The 6,772-nt window shown below is 40.9% G+C and overlaps 1 protein-coding gene across 8 annotated transcripts in view; it reads left to right on the forward strand.

The window, feature by feature from the left end:
• The window catches only part of rimbp2a (RIMS binding protein 2a), an 84,685-nt gene that overhangs the window by 17,854 nt on the left and 60,059 nt on the right, over positions 1 to 6,772 (forward strand). Inside the window, exon 1 of one of the 8 annotated variants that reach the window (XM_014003919.1) lies at positions 2,643 to 2,853. The exons of the other annotated variants lie outside the window; for them this stretch is intronic. The gene's annotated coding sequence lies outside the window, so the exon portion shown is untranslated. Of the gene's footprint in view, positions 1 to 2,642; positions 2,854 to 6,772 lie in introns of those variants that run through there. 8 annotated transcript variants of the gene reach the window in all.

Raw genomic sequence — 6,772 nt, forward strand, 5'->3', positions numbered from 1 at the left:
CTTCCTTCCTTCCTTCCTTCCTTCCTTCCTTCCTTCCTAAAACCTTTGGACTGGTCACCTAGAGACAATCTTAAATGAACAGCCAAAGAAAGGTACCCCAGGTGAGGAATGACCTTCTGTGTGTTGTGTGGCTGCTACTAAAAGGCCACAGCTGTCTCCCTGGACACCATTCCTATGGCAACAATTATGTACCGCCAGCAGCTGGCCCGCTCAGATGATAGCCCTCATGATGAAATGGACTGTCCCAGTGAAAAGAGACGCACCGGCCAATAAATAACTGCTAATAGCTGGGAACTCTTGGCTGACCCTGCAACCTTCATGTAAGCCACAGACAGAGGTTTAATACTGGAGCAGGATAAAGTTAATAAGTTAATTAAGACCTCAGTAGTAATACTACATTAACCTGCAGCGTACCCAAAAATGGTCTTTATTCAGATTTAAAAACTGTTTTGTTTGCTGATATTAAAAAGGGTGGGTTTCAGTGGAGTTTTTTATTCTCTCCTGATTTAATTTCTCTCTGATAATGTTCTTTTTAAATGTTCCTAGGTAACCATATTATCCTGTTTTCTCCAGCCCATTTCTCAATCCATCTGTCTTGTTACTTAGCTAAAACCCTGAATCAAAAACAGTGAGGTTCCACGTTTAGAAGAAATGCAAAAGAATTAAAAAATAGGGTCCAGGTTTTTAAAAAGAAATAAAATGTGCAAAACTTGTTGGATATTTTTAAATGTCTTACCACAACAATAAAATAATGCTTTACAGCTTGGTTCGGCTGTCACAGTTCCAACTTTCTGGCATTGAGAAGCAATAAAAAAATTAAACACTTTTTGCAATGTTTGCAACTACACACAGAAATGCAGCTAACTTTAGCGCAGGCGATACATTGAGTTTAACGTATGCCTGGTCTGCATTTAAACCCATTTTTGTTTTTTCAGTGCAGTGTGGCCAACTGACGGTCTGTTCAGCTTCATGCCTGCATTAAACTAAACTCAATGAGATTTAAAACAGAGAGGGCCATGCCTGGCTTTGATCAAATTCAGATCCAAGATTTCAGCCCATAGATACAGTGTAAAATGAGTTTTTTCCTCATGAGTGGATACGTGAAAGGTATCACTAATATCTGTTTAGATTATCCTGTAATGTAAATGATGATTATTTGAACTGATATTGAGTTAATCTTGTTGCCATTATTATCTATAATAAATAAAAGATGCTTATGTAGATTTGAACAAGAAAAATGCACGCAGGTCTAACATTTCTGATGTTATCTCTTGTCAACTTTAAYGTCAAAGAAAGAAAAATACAGACGGTATAGAGCTACATTGGAGATTGTGATTTGTGCACATTTGGACACACAAGCCAATCAGCTTCCAGGGAGTGCTTGTGATCAGAGCGTGCACAAACCTCAGGACCAATCAGGTGAAGAGAAGTTTCATCTGTGCTCAGTTCTCTAGTTCAAAAGTCAAAATGTAAAAAAAAAAAAGATTTAGAAGTCAAAAAGTTATGACTGTTTTGACTTAGTCAAAATACCATTTTCATTCACAAAAAGAAAATATTTTGTTTTCTGCATCAGCCATAGGATCCACAATGGGTTCCTTGAATTGTGTCACTTTCAGTCTTTTAAAGCTGAAATTCAAAATAGAAAAGAACGCAATCAGCGAATTTCTGCAGAACAGACTTTATTTAACTAAGACCCAAATCATTTACAAGATAAATGGAAAACAATTAGTGCCAAAACCAAAACTGCAACCCACGTTTTTCTAGGTGATAAATCTTATTACTAAACTACACAAAAATATATTGCGTTGGAAGAAAAAAAAAYGTGCTAAAATAAAGCGCTGCCAAAAAAAAAAGTAGGGCCCTCTTGGATTAATTTAAAATCCTTTCAACCAGATTAATTTACTTTACTGTGATTTAACCACACTCACACATTCATTAAAAAAAGAAAAAAAAGAAAGAAATGCATGAGTCACGGCACAGAAGCTGATGTCAGAATGATATAATTACTCATTATGACAAATCAGTGTAGGCTGTGTGATAGCGAGTGTGTGTCATGTTGTAGTTAACAGCTGAAATCTGTGAAGTTGTGAAGAGTAAACTTGGAAAAATAAATAGTTTCCCAGATAAAATCCCCATTTATTTGTCGGCAAAATGGCTTTAACTGTCATTTCTCAACACAAGAGCATGAAAAGTGGTGAATGGTCGACATTAATTTAAAGAAATATAGGACTTTAATAGGAAATTAAACCAAATTATATTTTTGAATTGACATTTTGGAGAAGAGATGTTTGAGCAGAAACAGGCAGGTTTATCCAGCAGCATCCGTACTGTTCAAACTCCAAGATATCCATCTTTTTCATACCTTCCCACCTCGTTGTGGCCCTCTGATGTAGCTGATGTTTGTAGCAGTGGAGCTGTTTGATTAATTCAACAGAGTGGATTTATGCAGCTCCCTCCACACAGTTCAAGAGACAAGAAGGAGAGGGAGAGGCGGGGGGTGAACAGAGGAGAGAGAAAGTGTGTACGAGAAAAGGAGAAAATGATAGAGGATCGGCGTTAAAGAGAGGAGGGTCTTTTTGGGTGGGAGTGAGTGGGGGAGGAGGTAAAGGCAAAGAGAGGATAGGAAAGGGAGTGTGTGTGGAGAGAGAGTGTGGGGTGGGGGGGCGGAGGAAGAGGAGGAGGAGAGAGAAAGGGAGATTGGCCCCAGAGCTGCTGATGCTGATGCTGCTGCAGCCGTCTGATGCTTCCCCACCCATACCGAGCGCGGAAGAAGAGGAGAGGCTCCAGCAAGGAAGGAAGAGGGGAGTGAGCGCCGCCTCTGTGAAGATGCTCCTGTGCTAGCCTGCGCGCACGGTAAACCCACCGTCTCTGCTCGCTCCTCACCGCCGCTGTCTCGGCTCTGCACCATCGCCTCGTGCTCGCCTTTCGATTCAGCTCTGTTGAGTCCTATATTTAGTGCTCAGGGTTAGCATAGCCAAGCAGCTGGGGGTGAAACCTGTGTGTGTGTGTGTGTGTGTGTGTGCAGTTGCTGCAGGAGCAGACAGATGTGCACAGCGAGGAGGAAAACGGAGAGGAGGATTTGCATTTTGTCTCTTCTCGGGCTCGAAAGAGAGAAACGTCCAGCTTTGCTGTTTCTTGACAGAAGCAGAGCCACCTGTTCGGGGATGTGTGTGTGTGTGTGTGTGTGTGTGTAGAGGGATGAGGGGTGGGGTTGTAGTGTATGAGTCTTATAGTTTCATTTATTTCTTGGTAAGCTACACAAGCAAATGTTTGCAGGTTTTTTTTTTCCCCTGACAGTGTAGGATCATGCTGCCTATCGACAGGAGTCAAATTATGACAGATAATCAGACTTTCAGAAAAAAGGTCCACTCGATCACTCAGGGATGCTGAGGGAAAGACAAACATGTGGTGCTTAGTCAAACAAATTGACACAACAGTGTGTGTCTGTGTGCCTGTGTGTGTGTGTGTGTGCTTTGATGTTGGTAACATGAGCTTTTCCTGGTTTCTGACTGCTAAAGTGTTGCCAGGTGCTGGTGATGAACATTAACCCACTCATGGCAGGCAGACAGGATACATCCTGAGCTGTGTGTAGGTGCACATGGAGTTCCAGGATCCATTTAGTGTTCCGACGTTGACTCATTGGTGTGGCGTTTTGGTTGATAGTGATTTATAGGAGGTACAGCAAGTTTTTTATACTCAAAATGCTCCATAATTAACATGTTTTTTCAATAACATTCTACTCTTCACAAATAGTCGAGTGTATTTTTGGTCTTAAACTTAAACTAAATCAAAGAAATAAATGCACATCACCATTAAAAATGAGCTGTTGCTGTTTTGGCCAAAACTTCAAAGTAACATTTTGTGCAATCTCATGCAATATTGCAATTTCTTACGTGATCTGTTAATGCTTGGAATATGAGTTGCGAATGACTGTCAGCTACTACCACATCAAATTTTAACTCAATATCTGTAAATCTGACATCTTTACGTCACAGATGATGGGTCACCATGAATACCGGAAAGGAGGACTAGTGTGGATATATACTCAGGGCACATATGTCTCCAAGATACATATGCTTGGCTGTATGGCTGTGTGGGTGTGTGTAGCAGCAGAGATGGGAAGAATTAGCGTATGCTATGCACTGATACTTCTGCGTTTGTCTTGCTTTGTTCTCGTTTTGTGAAGATACAAAACAAGGGTTCGGAACAGGAAAACTGTCGCCTTCATTTTGTTCCTCTAGCAAATCTCCTCACCACGCCCCATTCTTTTCCTCTTGCCTTCACTCCTTCATCCCCACGCATCACACTGGTTGGCTGTGCCAGCTGATTTTTTAGTTGGGCGCCGCAGGGCAAGAAGAGAAGGGAAGATGTTGGAAATGAAACATGTGTTTTCAGTCTCATGACTCAATTTGTCTCCTGCTCCTCTCTGGAGATGAGCAAGGAGCCTGGCAACCAAAAGAGACCCAGTCTTGTAGTTTCTGCAACAGTCCTGGCAGCTTACAGGTATGTGACAGCACGTGCCAAAACTCAGGGCGTTTGTAGACTTGAACAAATCGGATGTTCAAGAAAGCAAAAGGATGTATACAAAGCTTTAAATACATATGACCATCCTTAAAGGGCCAATATTATGTGTTTCTTAGGCATACATTTAAATACTATATCATAATAAAGTATCTATGTCAACTTTAGTTGTTATTAAAATGCTGTTTTTATGTTTAAATAGAAAATAAACGTATCTTTTCATCACTTCCTCTTCTAAACGCCTTGAAATTGGCCTCTGATCTCTTTAAGAACCAGCTTCCGCTTCTGTCCCGCCCATTTCAGTGCGGGGGGTCACGCTCTATGATGCAGTTTACTTGGCATCTAAAAATACATTTCCTCAAAGGTATTTTGAATCTGAAAAGAGCTTCACTGAGTGAGCAGTAGTGTTAAGAGCAGCAGACAGTTTAAGTTTCACTTTCACTTTGCTCTGTTACTGCTGAGAGCCTGCTGGAGTCATGGGCGGAGTGTGTGGGGTGGTGGTGGGGGGGGGGATGTGCTCCGTGATGAGGAAGTTCGGCTTAAAGGCACGTCCCAGAGGCGTTTCTGGTCCCAAAAGGCGTTTCTGGTCCCCACCTGTTGTTTTGCTCCTCAGCATGGCTTCCTAAAAACACTGCAGGATTTCTCAAACATGCATGAATGAGTCAAAGCAAGGCTTTAGGCATGTTTTTATGAGAGTATAACATTATAACATGATATAAAACTCAAAAAAGTTGATTTTACATGATATTGCCCCTTTAAAACATGGATACTGTTTATTTTATTATTGACTACCTTCTCTTTTTTAGGTTTATATTCAGCTTGTACACATAGAGTAAAGTGAACCCAAATATAATTCCCCAATGTATGAACAACTTCATCAAATAAAGCAGATTTTTATTCTGACTCCACAGATATTGAGTGAAAATCTGATGTGGTAATAGCTGAGATTAATTCCCATCACTGCCTGAGCCAAAAGGCGCCACAAGATCTTAGTTTTAAATTTTGCCTTTACCTATCATGAGACAACTCATTCACAATGCACTGCTAGTGCCACACATTAAGTTAGCACTAGTTGTATGAGTCAGCACTGATTGTCTGTTAGTTTGTTAGCAGGCGATAAGCTTTCCTGTGAGGAATGTCAGGTCTTTGAAGGGGACATATGCAAAATCCACATTTTTAGCCATTAACTGCGTTTTGTTCTGTACTCTGAGTCTCTAGGAGTGCAGGAATTTTGAAATTAGTCTCTCCCGGTACTGAAGAGATATTTTTATATTCTGTTTGGGTCATATTTTTCAACCAGTTCAGCTTTCAGGAAGTCAAGACGATGACCAAGAGTAGCATGTAAAGGAGGTATTGGGGATGTACTGTTGAGTTGATCTGATTTGACATTTGTGGCTTTTTGCACTTTTGTTTTTATGTATTATTCATTGTTACTGCCCTTTTGGATGAGTTTTTTTATTGCAATTGTTATTATGTTGTAGTGTTTGCCCCTGCTTTCAGGACAAATTTCTCCTACGGGAGACTAATAAATTATAGTATCGTATCGTATCGTATTTACTTCCTAGGACATTTTCTGAACTATTAAATCAAATTATTTGTGATGGAACTGCCAAATAATGAGTGGACGTACCAACTACAATTTTATTGTCTTGATTCTACTCTTGCTCTGGGTCAGACTCTTTGGATTTAAAGAGACTGTTTCAAAATGAGTTGATCTGAGACACACTGCAGAAAAGGGGTGAAAGGGGGGCTTGTGGAGTTACAATAAGGAGGAATTCAGACCAAAAGGTTGCAGTTCCACTTTAGACCCCCACCTGTATGATTTAAACATGAAAATGGTGGATTTGAAAGCATGATGCCTCCTTCAACATGCCAATACTGTCACTTCATAGCATGACTGAATCTGTTTCCAGTCTTGGCAGTGTGGGACCGAAAGCACGCATGTTTGCTAAAGTGGTGTTTCTGATTCTGACTGAATTTGTGCGTACATGATTGTTTGTCTTGCGTGTGTCTGTGCTGGCACGATGATGGACTGACAAAACTGTTTGGGGCGTACCCCCACCTCTCGCCCGATGACAGCTGGCACATACAGGCTCCAGTGAATTTGGAGGCTTTTGTTTGCTTGGCTTGTTTGCCAGGCTTCGCACAGTTCAAAAGCCATCAGAAATGCTGCACGGGATACTTTCTCGCTACTTTTTTTTATCATTCCGCCTCAAACCTGAAAGAGAACAGTTTCTATAGCAACCTCATC

The sequence above is a fragment of the Austrofundulus limnaeus genome, unplaced genomic scaffold, assembly GCF_001266775.1.
Source record: "Austrofundulus limnaeus strain Quisiro unplaced genomic scaffold, Austrofundulus_limnaeus-1.0 Scaffold20, whole genome shotgun sequence".
NCBI classification, from domain to species: Eukaryota; Metazoa; Chordata; class Actinopteri; order Cyprinodontiformes; family Rivulidae; genus Austrofundulus; species Austrofundulus limnaeus.